The sequence below is a fragment of the Triticum dicoccoides genome, chromosome 7A (genome assembly GCF_002162155.2).
Source record: "Triticum dicoccoides isolate Atlit2015 ecotype Zavitan chromosome 7A, WEW_v2.0, whole genome shotgun sequence".
In the NCBI taxonomy this organism is placed as follows: Eukaryota; Viridiplantae; Streptophyta; class Magnoliopsida; order Poales; family Poaceae; genus Triticum; species Triticum dicoccoides.
In genome coordinates this window covers 642,271,413-642,288,196 of record NC_041392.1, presented here as the reverse complement: position 1 = coordinate 642,288,196, position 16,784 = coordinate 642,271,413, and positions in this window count along the sequence as shown.

Below are 16,784 nucleotides of genomic sequence, written 5' to 3'. Positions count from 1 at the left end.
TAGTAGAGAGAGAGAAGGGCGCCAGGGTGGGCCGCGCGCCTCCTCCCCCTTGGTCCGAATTGGACTTGGAGAGGGGGGTGGCGCCCCCCTTTCCTTCTCCCTCCCCACTTCTTTCCCCCTCCTAGTAGGAGTCCTACTCCTACTAGGAGGAGGACTCCTCCTTGGCGCGCCTATAGGGCCGGCCGGCCTCCTCCCCTTGCTCCTTTATATACGGGGGCAGGGGGCACCCCTAGACACACAAGTTGATCCAAGTGATCATATTCTTAGCCGTGTGCGGTCCCCCCTTCCACCATAATCCTTGATAATATTGTAGCGGTGCTGAGGCGAAGCCCTGCGATGGTAGTACATCAAGATCGTCACCATGCCGTCGTGCTGATGGAACTCTTCCCCGACACTTTGCTGGATCGGAGTCCGGGGATCATCATCGAGCTGAACGTGTGCTAGAACTCGGAGGTGCTGTAGTTTCGGTGCTTGATCGGTCGGACCGTGATGACATATGACTACATCAACCGCATTGTCATAACGCTTCCGCTATCGGTCTACAAGGGTACGTAGATCACACTCTCCCCTCGTTGCTATGCATCACCATGATCTTGCGTGTGCGTAGGATTTTTTTTGAAATTACTACGTTCCCCAACAGTGGCATCCGAGCCTAGGTTTTATGTGTTGATGTTATATGCATGAGTAGAACACAAGTGAGTTGTGGGCGATATAAGTCATACTGCTTACCAGCATGTCATACTTTGGTTCGGCGGTATTGTTGGACGAAGCGGCCCGGACCGACATTACGCATACGCTTACGCGAGACCGGTTCTCCCGACGTGCTTTGCACAAAGGTGGCTAGCGGGTGACAGTTTCTCCAACTTTAGTTGAACCGAGTGTGGCTACGCCCGGTCCTTGCGAAGGTTAAAATAGCACCAACTTGGCAAACTATCGTTGTGGTTTTGATGTGTAGGTAAGATTGGTTCTTGCTTAAGCCCGTAGCAGCCACGTAAAACTTGCAACAACAAAGTAGAGGACGTCTAACTTGTTTTTGCAGGGCATGTTGTGATGTGATATGGTCAAGACATGATGCTAAATTTTATTGTATGAGATGATCATGTTTTGTAACCGAGTTATTGGCAACTAGTAGGAGCCATATGGTTGTCGCTTTATTGTATGCAATGCAACTGCGCTGTAATGCTTTACTTTATCACGAAAACGGTAGCGATAGTCGTGGAAGCATAAGATTGGCGAGACGACAATGATGCTACGATGGTGATCAAGGTTTCGCGCCGGTGACGATGGTGATCACGACGGTGCTTCGAAGATGGAGATCACAAGCACAAGATGATGATGGCCATATCATATCACTTATATTGATTGCATGTTATGTTTATCTTTTATGCATCTTATCTTGCTTTGATTGACCGTAGCATTTTAAGATGATCTCTCACTAATTATCAAGAAGTGTTCTCCCTGAGTATGCACCGTTGCGAAAGTTCTTCGTGCTGAGACACCACGTGATGATCGGGTGTAATAGGCTCTACGTTCAAATACAACGGGTGCAAAACAGTTGCACACGCGGAATACTCAGGTTATACTTGACGAGCCAAGCATATACAGATATGGCCTCGGAACACAGAGACCGAAAGGTCGAGCGTGAATCATATAGTAGATATGATCAACATAGCGATGTTCACCAATGAAACTACTCCATCTCACGTGATGATCGGACATGGTTTAGTTGATTTGGATCACGTAATCACTTAGAGGATTAGAGGGATGTCTATCTAAGTGGGAGTTCTTTAATAATATGATTAATTGAACCTAAATTTATCATGAACTTAGTACCTGATAGTATCTTGCTTGTTTATGTTTGATTGTAGATAGATGGCCCGTGTTGTTGTTCCGTTGAATTTTAATGCGTTCCTTGAGAAAGCAAAGTTGAAAGATGATGGTAGCAATTACACGGACTGGGTCCGTAACTGGAGGATTATCCTCATTGCTGCACAAAAGAATTACGTCCTAGAAGCACCGCTGGGTGCCAGGCCTGCTGCTGGAGCAACACCAGATGTTATGAACATCTGGCAGAGCAAAGCTGATGACTACTCGATAGTTCAGTGCGCCATGCTTTACGGCTTAGAATCGGGACTTCAACGACGTTTTAAACATCATGGAGCATATGAGATGTTCCAGGAGTTGAAGTTAATATTTCAAGCAAATGCCTGGATTGAGAGATATGAAGTCTCCAATAAGTTCTATAGCTGCAAGATGGAGGAGAACAGTTCTATCAGTGAGCATATACTCAAAATGTCTGGGTATAATAATCACTTAATTCAATTGGGAGTTAATCTTCCAGATGATTGCGTCATTAACAGAATTCTCGAATCACTGCCACCAAGCTACAAGAGCTTCATGATGAACTATAATATGCAAGGGATGAATAAGACTATTCTCGAGCTCTTCGCAATGTTGAAAGCTGCGGAGGTAGAAATCAAGAAGGAGCATCAAGTGTTGATGGTCAACAAGACCACTAGTTTCAAGAAAAAGGGCAAAGTAAAGAAGAAGGGGAACTTCAAAAAGAACAGCAAGCAAGTTGCTACTTAAGGGAAGAAACCCAAACCTGGACCTAAGCCTGAAACTGAGTGCTTCTACTGCAAGCAGACTGGTCACTGGAAGCGGAACTGCCCCAAGTATTTGGCGGATAAGAAGGATGGCAAGGTGAACAAAGGTATATGTGATATACATGTTATTGATGTGTACCTTACTAATGCTCGCAGTAGCACCTGGGTATTTTATACTGGTTTTGTTGCTAATATTTGCAACTCGAAACAGGGAATACGGATTAAGCGAAGATTGGCTAAGGACGAGGTGACGATGCGCGTGGGAAATGGTTCCAAAGTCGATGTGATTGCAGTCGGCACGCTACCTCTACATCTACCTTCGGGATTAGTATTAGACCTAAATAATTGTTATTTGGTGCCAGTGTTAAGCATGAACATTATATCTAGATCTTGTTTGATGCGAGACGGTTATTCATTTAAATATGAGAATAATGGTTGTTCTATTTATATGAGTAATATCTTTTATGGTCACGCACCTTTAAAGAGTGGTCTATTCTTATTAAATCTCGATAGCAGTGACACACATATTCATAATGTTGAAACCAAAAGATGCAGAGTTGATAATGATAGTGCAACTTATTTGTGGCACTGCCATTCGGGTCATATCGGTGTAAAGCGCATGAAGAAACTCCATACTGATGGACTTTTGGAACCACTTGATTATGAATCACTTGGTACTTGCGAACCGTGCCTTATGGGTAAGATGACAAAAACACCGTTCTCCGATACTATGGAGAGAGCAACAGATTTGTTGGAAATCATACATACAGATGTATGTGGTCCGATGAATGTTGAGGCTCGTGGCGGATATCGTTATTTTCTCACCTTCACAGCTGACTTAAGCAGATATGGGTATATCTACTTAATGAAACATAAGTCTAAAACGTTTGAAAAGTTATAAGAATTTCAGAGTGAAGTTGAAAATTATCGTAACAAGAAAATAAAATTCCTACGATCTGATCATGGAGGAGAATATTTGATTTACGAGTTTGGTGTACATTTGAAACAATGTGGAATAGTTTCGCAACTCACGCCACCGGGAACACCACAGCGTAATGGTGTGTCCGAACGTCGTAATCGTACTTTACTAGATATGGTGCAATCTATGATGTCTCTTACTGATTTACTGCTACCGTTTTGGGGATATGCTCTAGAGATAGACGCATTCACGTTAAATAGGGCACCATCAAAATCCGTTGAGATGACGCCTTATGAACTGTGGTTTGGTAAGAAACCAAAGTTGTTATTTCTGAAAGTTTGGGGCTGCGATGCTTATGTGAAAAAGCTTCAACCTGATAAGCTCGAACCCAAATCGGAGAAATGTGTCTTCATAGGATATCCAAAGGAAACTATTGGATACACCTTCTATCACAAATCCGAAGGCAAGACTTTTGTTTCTAAATTCAGAAACTTTCTAGAGAAGGAGTTTCTCTCGAAAGAAGTGAGTGGGAGGAAAGTAGAACTAGACGAGGTAACTATACCTGCTCCCTTATTGGAAAGTAGTACATCACAGAAACCAGTTTCTATGACACCTACACCAATTAGTGAGGAAGCTAATGATGATGATCATGAAACTTCAGAACAAGATACTACTGAACCTCGTAGATCAACCAGAGTACGATCCGCACCAGAGTGGTACGGTAATCCTGTTCTGGAAGTCATGCTACTAGATCATGATGAACCTACGAACTATGAAGAAGCGATGGTGAGCCCAGATTCTGCAAAATGGCTTGAAGCCATGAAATCTGAGATGGGATCCATGTATGAGAACAAAGTATGGACTTTGGTTGACTTGCCCAATGATCGGCAATCAATTGAGAATAAATGGATCTTTAAGAAGAAGACTGACCCTGACGATAATGTTACTGTCTACAAAGCTCGACTTGTCGCAAAAGGTTTTCGACAAGTTCAAGGGATTGACTATGATGAGACCTTCTTACGCGTAGCGATGCTTATGTCTGTCCGAATCATGTTAGCAATTGCTGCATTTTATGATTATGAAATTTGGCAAAGGGATGTCAAAACTGCATTCCTGAATGGATTTCTGCAAGAAGAGTTGTATATGATGCAGCCGGAAGGTTTTGTTGATCCAAAGGGAGCTAACAAAGTGTGCAAGCTCCAGCGATCCATTTATGGACTGGTGCAAGCCTCTCGGAGTTGGAATAAATGCTTTGATAGTGTGATCAAAGCATTTGGTTTTATACAGACTTTTGGAGAAGCTTGTATTTACAAGAAAGTGAGTGGGAGCTCTATAGCATTTCTGATATTATATGTAGATGACATACTACTAATCGGAAATGATATAGAATTTCTGGATAGCATAAAGGGATACTTGAATAAAAGTTTTTCAATGAAAGACCTCGGTGAAGTTGCCTACATATTGGGCATCAAGATCTATAGAGATAGATCGAGACGCTTAATTGGACTTTCACAAAGCACATACCTTCACAAAGTTTTGAAAAAAGTTCAAAATGGATCAAGCAAAGAAAGGATTCTTGCCTGTGTTACAAGGTGTGAAATTGAGTAAGTCTCAAAGTCCGACCAATGCAGAAGATAGAGAGAAAATGAAAGATGTTCCCTATGCTTCAGCCATAGGCTCTATCATGTATGCAATGCTGTGTACCAGACCTGATGTGTGTCCTGCTATAAGTCTAGCAGGGAGGTACCAAAGTAATCCAGGAGTGGATCACTAGACAGCGGTCAAGAACATCCTGAAATACCTGAAAAGGACTAAGGATATGTTTCTCATATATGGAGGTGACAAAGAGCTCATCGTAAATGGTTACGTTGATGCAAGCTTTGACACTGATCCGGACGATTCTAAATCGCAAACCGGATACGTGTTTACATTAAACGGTGGAGCTATCAGTTGGTGCAGTTCTAAACAAAGCGTTGTGGCGGGATCTACATGTGAAGCGGAGTACATAGCTGCATCGGAAGCAGCAAACGAAGGAGTCTGGATGAAGGAATTCATATCCGATCTAGGTGTCATACCTAGTGCATCGGTTCCAATGAAAATCTTTTATGATAATACTGGTGCAACTGCCTTGGCAAAGGAATCCAGATTTCACAAGAGAACCAAGCACATCAAGAGACGCTTCAATTCCATTCGGGATCTAGTCCAGGTGGGAGACATAGAGATTTGCAAGATACATACGGATCTGAATGTTGCAGACCCGTTGACTAAGCCTCTTCCACGAGCAAAACATGATCAACACCAAAGCTCCATGGGTGTTAGAATCATTACTATGTAATCTAGATTATTGACTCTAGTGCAAGTGGGAGACTGAAGGAAATATGCCCTAGAGGCAATAATAATGTTATTATTTTATTTCCTTATATCATGATAAATGTTTGTTATTCATACTAGAATTGTATTATCCGGAAACATAATACTTGTGTGAATACATAGACAAACCAAACGTCACTAGTATGCCTCTACTTGACTAGCTCGTTAATCGAAGATGGTTATGTTTCCTAACAATAGACATGTGTTGTCATTTGATTAACGGGATCACATCATTAGGAGAATGATGTGATTGACATGACCCATTCCATTAGCTTAGCACCTGATCGTTTAGTGTGTTTCTATTGCTTTCTTCATGACTTATACATGTTCCTATGACTATGAGATTATGCAACTCCCGTTTACCGGCGGAACACTTTGTGTGCTACCAAACGTCACAACGTAACTGGGTGATTATAAAGGAGCTCTACAGGTGTCTCCAAAGGTGAATGTTGGGTTGGCGTATTTCGAGATTAGGACTTGTCACTCCGATTGTCGGAGAGGTATCTCTGGGCCCTCTCGGTAATGCACATCACATAAGCCTTGCAAGCATTACAACTAATGAGTTAGTTGCGAGATGATGTATTACAAAACGAGTAAAGAGACTTGCCGCTAACGAGATTGAACTAGGTATTGAGATACCGACAATCGAATCTCGGGCAAGTAACATACCGATGACAATGGGAACAACGTATGTTGTTATGTGGTCTGACCGATAAAGATCTTCGTAGAATATGTAGGAGCCAATATGAGCATCCAGGTTCTGCTATTGGTTATTGACTGGAGACGTGTCTCGGTCATGTCTACATTGTTCTCGAACCCGTAGGGTACGCACGCTTAAGGTTTTGATGACAGTTGTATTATGAGTTTTGATGTACCGAAGTTAGTTCGGAGTCCCGGATGTGATCATGGACATGACGAGGAGTCTCGAAATGGTCGAGACATAAAGATTGATATATTGGACGGCTATATTCTGACACCGGAAGTGTTCCGGGTGATTTCGGAGAAAACTGCAGAGCCGGAGGGTTACTGGAACCCCCCTGGAGAAGTAATGGGCCATATGGGCCTTATTGGAGAGAGAGAAGGGCGCCAGGGTGGGCCGCGCGCCTCCTCCCCCCTTGGTCCGAATTGGACTAGGAGAGGGGGGGCGGCGCCCCCCTTTCCTTCTCCCTCCCCACTTCTTTCCCCCTCCTAGTAGGAGTCCTACTCCTACTAGGAGGAGGACTCCTCCTTGGCGCGCCTATAGGGCCAGCCGGCCTCCACCCCTTGCTCCTTTATATACGGGGGCAGGGGGCACCCCTAGACACACAAGTTGATCCAAGTGATCATATTCTTAGCCGTGTGCGGTGCCCCCTTCCACCATAATCCTCGATAATATTCTAGCGGTGCTTAGGCGAAGCCCTGCGACGGTAGTACATCAAGATCGTCACCACGCCGTCGTGCTGACGGAACTCTTCCCCGACACTTTGCTAGATCGGAGTTCGAGGATCGTCATCGAGCTGAACGTGTGCTAGAACTCGGAGGTGCCGTAGTTTCGGTGGTTGATCGGTCGGACCGTGAAGACGTACGACTACATCAACCGCGTTGTCATAACGCTTCCGCTGTCGGTCTACAAGGGTACGTAGATCACACTCTCCCCTCGTTGCTATGCATCACCATGATCTTGCGTGTGCGTAGGAATGTTTTTGAAATTACTACGTTCCCCAACAACTACTCCTACAAGTTCTTAGAGCCTATATCATGCATCGAAATTACTTTTGACCATATAAATCTGACATGCAAGCTCAAGAACAGGGTCACCTAAGCAGCAAAAATATGCAACGGATAAAGCACTAGAACAAAAACTAATTGGACCAATGGAGGAGTTACATACCAAGGAACAATCTCCCCAAGTAGTTTTGTGAGAGGTGCTTTGAGCAAGGAGATCGAAAATGGCAGCAAAATGAGCTAGAACTCGTGCTTGAGCTGGATATTCGTGTTTGTGGGAGGAACAAGAAGTGTGTGGGTGCAGGAATAAGTGGAGGAGGTCCACCATGGGCCCACGAGGCAGGGAGGCGCGCCCAGGGGGGTAGGGCGCGCCCTCCACCCTCGTGGCTAAGTGGTTGACCCCCCTGTTGTGTTCTCAGTTCCAGATATTCTCAAATATTCCAGAAAAAAATCATATTTAAATTTCAGGGCATTTGGAGAACTTTTATTTTTGGGGTATTTTTATATTGCACGGATAATTCAGATAACAGACGGAAACCACTTATTTTTATTTTATTTAATATAAATAACAGAAAGTAAAAGGAAGGCACAGAGAGTTGTGCTTTCTAGTTTCATCCATGTCATGCTCATCAAAAGGAATCCACTACCAAGGTTGATCAGGTCTTGTTAACAAACTCATTCCAAATAACATGGAACCGGAGAAATTTCGAATAACACTATGTTACCTCAACGGGGATATGCACATCTCCAATAACAAGAATATCATATTTCTTCTTGACAGTAGGAAGAGGAAATTCAAAACCTCCAAATATAATCGATGGAATTTTTCAAATAGAGTTGATACTATGAACTTGAGGTTGTTTCGTCGGAAAGTGTACCGTATGCTCATTACCATTAACATGAAAAGTGGCATTGCCTTTAGTGCAATCAATAACAGCCCCTGTAGTATTCAAAAAGGGTCTTCCAAGAATAATAGACATACTATCGTCCTCAGGAATATCAAGAATAACAAAGTCCGTTAAAATAGTAACGTTTGCAACTACAATAGGCACATCCTCACAAATACCGACAGGTATAGCAGTTGATTTATCAGCCACTTGCAAAGATATTTCAGTAGGTGTCAACTTATTCAAATCAAGTCTACAATATAAAGCGAGAGGCATAACACTAACACCAGCTCCAAGATCACATAAAGCAGTTTTAACATAATTTCTTTTAATGGAGCATGGTATAGTAGGTACTCCTGGATCTCCAAGTTTCTTTGGTCACTACTAGAAAAAGGGCTATAGATGGGATTGGCACTAATGGCGCACCAGACAAGCGGTGCGCCATTAGTATATACTAATGGCGCACGACCTTCTGATACGCCATTAGAGTTGAAACTACTAATGGCGCACCTGGCCAAGGGTGCGCCATTAGTATCAAATTTTATTTGAACTAGTGCGCCTGTCCAAACATACTAATGGCGCATCCAGATAAAGTGCACCATTACTACTTGTAACTAGTAATGGCGCACCTGTGGGAAAGTGCGCCACTAATGTTGTTTTTTTATTATATTTTTATTCCTTTTTTTGCAAAACTACTAATGCCGCATTGTTCCGCCGTGTGCCATTACTAGTTTAAACTAGTATTGGCGCACTGTGGGACAGTTCGCCATTAGTATGTTTTTTTTGCAAAACTACTAATGGCGCACCACCAAAAGGTGCGCCATTAGTAACCTGGATTACTAATGGCGCATTTAGAGTTGGTGCGCCATTAGTAAGTGGGCAGCAACAAGATATTTTGGACAGCCTCTCCTACCCACACTCACTTTCTCCCCACTTCATTCTCTCCACCTCCTCCTTGTCTCGGGTGCCTCCTCTTTTTCACCTCATTTCCACCATAGATTTATTCAAATTAAGTGGTTAAATTACCTTGTTTTGATAGGTAAGTAAGGGGGGAAGCTATATTTATGTTGTTCTCCCTACAACAATGTGCACATGCACTTTTTATGGCCTAGCTAGATCTATGTATGTTCGTGGTGTTGCATATGTTTGTGGTGTTGCATATGTGTTTGTGTTTGGAGGTGTACCGGTATTTGAAATGCGATAGTTGCCAATATTTTGCCGGAATGTTGATTCATTTCCGTTTCGGCGAAAATTTTGGCATTAAGCATTCTTTTTGGTCCTATTTTTAGGGAAAGTCATGCCAAATTTTTTCTTGGTTCTAAAATATCGTTTTGCTCTACCCCGCAGGCGACCATGGTCCGCACGATGACCGAAGGCATCGTGAATAGGTTTTTGAGGTCCGCGAAGGCCGAGATGCTTCAAAAGAACGAGACGGAGATAAGATGTCTGTGTCGAAGATGCAAGCTGAAGAGCCTTCTTGCGGACCCGGATTCCGGGCAGGTGCGGGACCACCTGCTCTTGCGTGGTTTCATGGATGGCTATCGGTGGCAAGGTGATGAAGATGACTACGAAGTCGTCCATGGGGGCCGGGCAAGAAATGAGGAAGGGCAGCAAGACAACCACCGCGGCTCGGGCGGGCGAGAAGACGAAGAATCCCCAGGAGATGATCACGACGGTGATGCTGTACACAGTCATCATGTAGAAGATGCAGGACATGATGATGAGGAAGATGCCGGAGGAGACGATGGGCATGATCATGAAGATGATGATGCCGGTAGAGCAGACGACGCTGGACCATCGATGGGCTGGGTGCAGGACCCTCATATTCAAGTGCTGCTTCTCAACCAGACGGATAACGCAAGAGCTGCCGCCCGAGAGAAAGCCAAGATGGATCAACTTGAGTTAGACGCGGTTACTCCATTGTATGAAGGATGTAGCCAAGATGGATCAACTTGAGCGACGATCACCGCCATTGTGCCTACCTTGATCCAGGGGATTAGTGCGTGGATTGCGGGCGGCCAACAGGGGCCGCCCCCGATTCCTAGCTTCACGGCCAGCAACTCACAGAACGCGATGGCGGGGCCATTGGTGTCTCCGGCGGAGGCGGCATTGGCGTCTCCGACGCCGGCACGGGAGCTTAATGCACCCGGGTGTACGCCGGCCGGCACCTCTGCAGCAACCGGCCCCTCCGTCAACTGCACGCCCGCCGTTGGCGGTGCCTCGACATTAGCCGAGCTCGACGCCATCATCACGGTAACTAATTAAGCCTCTCTCGGCCGAGGACTTCATCTCCTTGCCTTTGACTGGGCATCCCTGACGTCCTACATGTTTTCGCAGGGCGCCGCCGATGTTCCGTGCACTCTCCTGCACTTCGTGAAGAACGAGTTGGTTGATTTCGCTAAGGGCAAAATCGTTCAACCGGGCAACCCCTTGTTCCACGGTACCCAGATGCCACCCAACTTGTTTAGGGTTCAACTGGTTCGGGTGCTGCCAGGCTGCGACGAGTTGTTACCTCCGATTCGACCCATCGGGGCCGACGATGATGACGTGATGACCCTCAGCGCCTGCCTGAGCTGGCCCCTGCTTTGGCCGAAGAGCCAGATTCGTTTGGGGGTGGGGGACACCACCCCAAAGACAACACCGCCAGTCGTGCTGGCCCCAAGTTGGCCCCATGGCAAGACCGCCGCAACGGTGCCGGACATCCCTATGCCACTGGATCCAAACATGCATATGGCACAGGATCAGAATGACGACGACGACGATACATTTGCCAACGTCGATCGGTACTTTGCCGATCATGGGTACGGTGGCGACTTCATGGGGCCTCCTTCTCAAGAACCCAACCCAACAAAAGACGTGCGTGATCTAGCTGGTACCGCGGGGAAGCCAAGTTGCAACAGACATCGTCTGCCGTTCAGCTCTCAGGAGACGCCTCCAGCTGCCGACTTCACCAAGCCTCAGATAGGCAATGTGCGAAATATTATCAGCCCCAACACACTCAAGAAGGCGGTCTATGAGCAGAACTCGGTCCCATTACAGGAGAAGAAGAAGGCACGCAAAAGAAAGACTAACAAGGGTGCGGGCCAACCGGCACCGAGTACGATCCGTGCTCAGGATGGGCCACCTTCACCTGAGGATATCTCGAGGAGGGTGCATGTGGCGGGTAGGCCGATGCTACCGAGAAATATGCTCGATGCTGCAACCGGTGCTATGCGGAGTCTGCATGACAGTGTTCTTTCTTTGGAGAAGCGGCGTCTCGGAGAGAAGGATGTGGCATACCCGGTTTTCGCGGCCAAGGTGCCAGAGGGCAAGGGCTTTGTGGATAACTCCATGGGGGTACGATCGTCCTGTGGTTTGATGACATCCACGCTATGTTGAACCTTCATCCGCTGCACTACACCTTCGTTCGGCTATTTTCGCTGAATATGGAGATGCGGATCATTCGGGACAAGACCCCAGACATCGTGATAGTCGACCCCTTCTACATGCGTGCCAAGATCTTGGGCAGCGCTGGGGACCGGCAAGTCACGAGTTCTTACCTCGAAGGCGTCATTCTGGCAAACCAAGATAAGGATAACTTCCTCGTGCCTTACTTTCCCGAGTAAATCCTCCCCTCAACCGCCCCGTAACATATGAATTCTTAGATTTCGATCATTTTTCTTTTAACATTCCATGTTTTCTGCAGTGACACACGTTGCACGCTCATCCTCCTAAGCCCCAAATATTCCATGGCCACATATTTTGACCCGGACCATCAGTCGAACGTAGACTACACAAATGTCAAGAAGGTTCTTGATGATGTTCTCCCCGGCTACGTCAAATCTGGAGGCACCTTCACCTGGCCTATTCATAAGTACGGCAAGCACGTGTTCTCCCACAATACGACGTTCTGCTGCGTCAAGCAGCCAACTGGCGGTCAGAAGGGTGCCTACTACGCCATCCATCACATGCGGGTGATCGTACGGGACCATCATCAACTTCTGCTACCGAGTAGACTCAAAGATTGGGCCGCGAGCGTGTCGGCAATCCAGGACGCGGACATCAGACAAGAATTCTTTCGCATCCAGTCGGAGTTTGCGGAAATCATCCATCAAGATGTCCTTCGTACCTCGGGGCAGTTCAACCTCAGAAATCAACCGTCCAACAGTGACATCGACACAATCCTACAAATGCAGGCTGACAACGCCCGTTGTTTCATGACTCCCATGATAGACGGCGGCTTCATCCACGCTCCGGTCCCTTGAGTCGAGTCGAAAACAGTGATGCTGTGTCTAGTTCTGAAACATCGATTGGCTCATGTTGTAATTAAACTTTAATGAACTTGTAGTATGTCTCTTTGGTTTAGAGAGTCGTTCAACCTATAGATGTAATCGATGCTATTAATGTTTTCCTTTTCTCTTCCGATCGTTCTGTTGCATACTTATATATTGCTTATGTATTGTCTGTGAATTGGTACTAACGTTTCGTTTGGCTACTGCATAGCGATGCCGTGGTATGTCGTGTACAAGGGTAAGGTTCCCGGAGTCTACAACGACTGGGAGGAGTGTCGGAGACAGGTTCACCGATTCAGCGGTAACAGTTACAAAGGGTACACCACTAGGGCCGAGGCCTAATCTAGATACGCCCGCTATCTAGCGGGAGAGGGGAGGGAGCGTTAGAGGAACCGGATGAAGACGAGTTTCATCGTGATGACCGCAGCTCTCTTCTATGTGATGGTAGTTTAGATGATCGATATCGACTTGTAATGTCAAGACAAACTCGCGGTCTCGAGACTTGTAATATAATGTTCTATCTTTGTTCGGTCTTTTCAATTCGGAGACTAATATGATGAATTGTATTCGGAGACTAAAATGATGAATTGTATTCCGAGACTAATCTTCTATTTTATTCGATGAATCTGTTGTTGATGTGTGCTGTCTATATTTTGTCCAATTATACATTTTGTAACCTATGCAAAAAACAGAAAATAAAAAAAATAAAAAAACCCTAATATTCATACTAATGGCGCATCACATCACAGTGCGCCATTAGTATGCCAAAGGATACTAATGGCGCATCATTAGGCAGTGCGCCATTAGTATGCCAAAGTTACTAATGGCGCATCCTGTGGTTGTGCGCCATTAGTATGCCAAAGCACCTGGGTATACATGGCCCCCTGGGAGGCATACTAATGGCGCACTTTTGTATATACTAATGGCGCATCCGAGGTGCGCCATTAGTATACCAGATACTAATGGCGCACCAGTGGTGCGCCATTAGTAAAATATACTAATGGCGTGGTACTATTGGCGCACCACTAATGCGCCATTAATGGCCAAATTAGGTGCGCCATTAGTAGGCCTTTTCCTAGTAGTGGGTATTCCACCCTTAAAAGTATAATTAGCAAGCATGGTGGAAATTTTAGCTTCCGATATCTTTCTTTTATTTGTAACAATAACTTTCGTATACCTAGCATAAGTATTCATTTTTTTAGCATATCAGTTGATTGCATACGCAAAAAGATAGGTCTAATCATTTCAGCAAAGCGCTCAAAATCCTCATCATCCTTTTTCTTGGATGGTTTGGGAGGAAAAGGCATGGGTTTCTGAACCCAAGGCTCTCTTTCCTTACCATGTTTCCTAACAACAAAGTCTTTCTTATCATAACGTTGATTCTTTGATTGTGGGTTATCAAGATCAACAGCAGGTTCAATTTCTATATCATTATCATTACTAGGTTGAGCATCATCATGAACATTATCATTAACATTATTACTAGTTTCAGGTTCATTACCAGATTGTGTCGCCTTCAGGATACAAAGGTTCCTGAGTCATTCTACCAGTTCTAGTAGCCACTCTAACAGCATAATCATTTTTCTTACTATTCATTTCATTGAGCAAATCATTTTGATCTTTAAGTACTCGTTCTACTTGAGTGGTAACCATAGAAGCATGTTTACTAATAAGTTTAAGTTCACCTTTGACATTAGCCATATAATCACCCAAGTGTTCAAGCATATTTGAATTGTATTTCAATTGTCTACCAAAATAAGCATTAAAATCTTCTTGCTTAACCATAAATTTATCAAACTCATCTAAGCATGGACTAGCAAATTTAGTAAACGGGATTTCAGCTTTATCATATCTATAGAGGGAATTTACCTTTACTACCTGTGTCGGGTTATCAAGACCATGAGTTTCTTCAATAGGTGGAGGATTAAGATCATATGTTTCTTCAATAGGCGGTAAATTAAGACCGTGTATTTCTTCAATAGGAGATAAATTCTTAACATCTTCAGCTTTAATACCTTTTTCTTTCATAGATTTCTTTGCCTCTTGCATATCTTCAGGACTGAGAAATAGAATACCCCTTTTCTTCGGAGTTGGTTTAGGAATAGGCTCAGGAGTTGGTTCAGGAACTGGTTCAGGAAGTGTCCAATTATTTTCATTTGTCAACATATTATTCAATAGAATTTCAGCTTCACCCGGCGTTCTTTCCCTGAAAATAGAACCAACACAACTATCCAGGTAATCTCCGGAGGAATCGGTTAGTCCATTATAAAAGATATCAAGTATTTCATTTTTCTTAAGAGGATGATCAGGTAAAGCATTAAGTAATTGGAGAAGCCTCCCCCAAGCTTATGGGAGACTCTCTTCTTAAATTTGCACAAAATTATATATATCCCTCAAAGCAGCTTGTTTCTTATGAGCAGGGAAATATTTAGCAGAGAAATAATAAATCATATCCTGGGGACTACGCACACAGCCAGGATCAAGAGAATTAAACCATATCTTAGCATCACCCTTTAATGAGAACGGAAATATTTTAAGGATATAAAAGTAGCAAGTTCTCTCATCATTAGTGAACAGGGTGGCTATATCATTTAATTTAGTAAGATGTGCCACAACAGTTTCAGATTCATAGCCATGAAAAGGATCAGATTCAACCAAAGTAATTATATCAGGATCAACAAAAATTCAAAATCCTTATCAGTAACAAAGATAGATGAAGTAGCAAAAGCAGGGTCAGGTTTCATCCTAGCATTTAGAGATTGCTTATTCTATTTAGCTAATAACCTCTTAAGTCCGTATCTATCTTTGCAAGCTAAAATAGCTAAAGAAGCTTCTTTTTCAAAAACATAACCCTCAGGAATAACAAGTGATTCATTATTAGGGGAAGAGTCTTCATCATCACTTTCATCAATATTATCAGATTCAATATTTTCATTCTCTCTAACCCTAGCAAGTTGTTCATCAAGAAATTCACCAAGTGGCACAGTAGTATCAAGCATAGAAGTAGTTTCATCATAAGTATCATGCATAGCAGAAGTGGCATCGTCAATAACATGCGACATATCAGAACGAATAGCAGAAGCAGGTTTAGGTGTCGCAAGCTTACTCAAAACAGAAGGTGAATCAAGTGCAGAGCTAGATGGCAGTTCCTTACCTCCCCTCGTAGTTGAGGGATAAATCTTGGTTTTTGGATCTCTCAAGTTCTTCATAATGATAAGTAGATATAAATCCCAAGTAACTCAAAGAATAGAGCTATGCTCCCCGGCAACGGCGCCAGAAAATAGTCTTGATGTCCCACAAGTATAGGGGATCGCAACAGTTTTCGAGGGTAAAGTATTCAACCCAAATTTATTGATTCAACACAAGGGGAGCAAAAGAATATTCTCAAGTATTAGAAGCTGAGTTGTCAATTCAACCACACCTGGAAACTTAATATCTGCAGCAAAGTATTTAGTAGCAAAGTAATATGATAGTAGTGGTAACGGTAGCAAAAGGTAATGATAGCAAAAGTAATGTTTTTGGTATTTTGTGGTGATGATAGCAATAGCAACGGGAAAGTAAATAAGCGAAGAACAGTATATGGAAAGCTCGTAGGTAATGGATCCATAATGGAGAATTATGCCGGATGTGGTTCATCATGTAACAATCATAACATAGGGTGACATAGAACTAGCTCCAATTCATCAATGTAATGTAGGCATGTATTCCGAATATAGTCATACGTACATATGGAAAAGAACTTGCATGACATCTTTTGTCCTACCCTCCCATGGCAGCGGGGTCCTAATAGAAACTAAGGGATATTAAGGCCTCCTTTTAATAGAGTACCGGAACAAAGCATTAGCACATAGTGAATACATGAACTCCTCAAACTATGGTCATCGCCGGGAGTGGTCCCGATTATTGTCACTTCGGGGTTGCCGGATCATAACGCAAAGTACGTGACTATAGACTTGCAAGATAGGATCAAGAACACTCATATATTGATGAAAACATAATAGGCTTAGATCTGAAATCATGGCAATCA